The sequence below is a fragment of the Corylus avellana genome, chromosome ca5 (genome assembly GCF_901000735.1).
Source record: "Corylus avellana chromosome ca5, CavTom2PMs-1.0".
NCBI lineage: Eukaryota > Viridiplantae > Streptophyta > Magnoliopsida > Fagales > Betulaceae > Corylus > Corylus avellana.
Window position 1 is genome coordinate 15,604,415 of NC_081545.1, and position 1,382 is coordinate 15,605,796.

Here is a 1,382-nt window from a genome sequence, read left to right on the forward strand (position 1 = left end):
GAAGTGCAGGGATTGGTGTTCTTACTGAAACGAGTGGAGGATTTTGCAGCATTGATGGACTGACCAAACCATCTACAATACTTACCCAGACAAAGATTTGATGCAATTTGCTTCAAACACAGTAGCTTTCCCAAAAATGAGTAAGTCATCAGCAAATAAAAGATGATGAATAGCAGTCCAGTTCCTTGCAATTCGAAGGCCTTTAAGAAAACCATTATTTTCCTCTTTGAACATAAATCTGGAGAAGACTTCAGAACCCAGAATAAAGAGAAAAGGAGAAAGGGAGTCTCCTTGTCTCAACCCTCTCTCAGGGGAGAATAAACCAAAAGGACTACCATTCAGCAAAATGTAGACGCTATTTAATGGACGTTGAATAATACAAATGTAGACGCTAGCTAGCCGGTTCATTTTGTATTTAATTATAATCAGTGATATACAAGATATATTATAGGGAAAATTACACTTTACCCCCCAAAAGTTTGAGACGATTTTTAATTCGACCACCAATGTTTCAATTTTTGCAATGCACCCCCCCCCCCAACTTGCAAAATTTTTTTCAATTCGACCAATTTTATCCAAAAATTTCCATATTGCTCCTAATTTTTTTACTTTTTTACTTTTTATAAAAAAAAAAAATAGAAAATTTGGGGGTTGCAAAATGGCCAGATGGCTAAAGGGGTGGTTACGGCAACCCCGAATTTTTTTTTTTTTTTTAAGTTTTTTTATAAAAAATAAATAATAAATAAATTATGGGCAATATGAGAATTTTGGGAAAAAATTGGTCGAATTGAAAAAAAAATTACAAGTTTGGAGGGGTGCATTGCAAAAATTGAAACATTAGTGGTCGAATTGAAAATCGTCCCAAACTTTAGGGAGGTAAAGTGTACTTTTCCCTATACTAAATATATGTAGATGTTTGTAAGCTGTCTTTGATTTGATTTGATTTTTTTTTTTTTTCTCTGTTGACGTGGTATTTTTTGAATCATTGGTTTCACTTAAATCATGGAGTTATCTGTGAATTAATTTCCGCCAAACACTAAAAATCATTATCTGTTTGAAACCTACATGCTTCCGGCCAATGATTTGAGCTAGAAGACACGTTTTGGCCAAGTCAGATTCAGGATTTTATCTTTTCTATTTTGTCCTTCTTGAAGAATTATTCCATCAATTATATACATTGGTGTCCCAAAGAATAAACCTCCAAGAAGCGGGCCACTTCTGTTGTATTGTTACAAACATTATTTCTTTTTAGAGGTCTTTAAAACATGTTACTCGTTGATAATATGTTTAAGAGTTTTTATCAAGCATAAAAAAATATATATTAACAAGTTTTATGATTCTACCATCGGTCGTTACCGTTAATTTGGTCATAAACTACATTA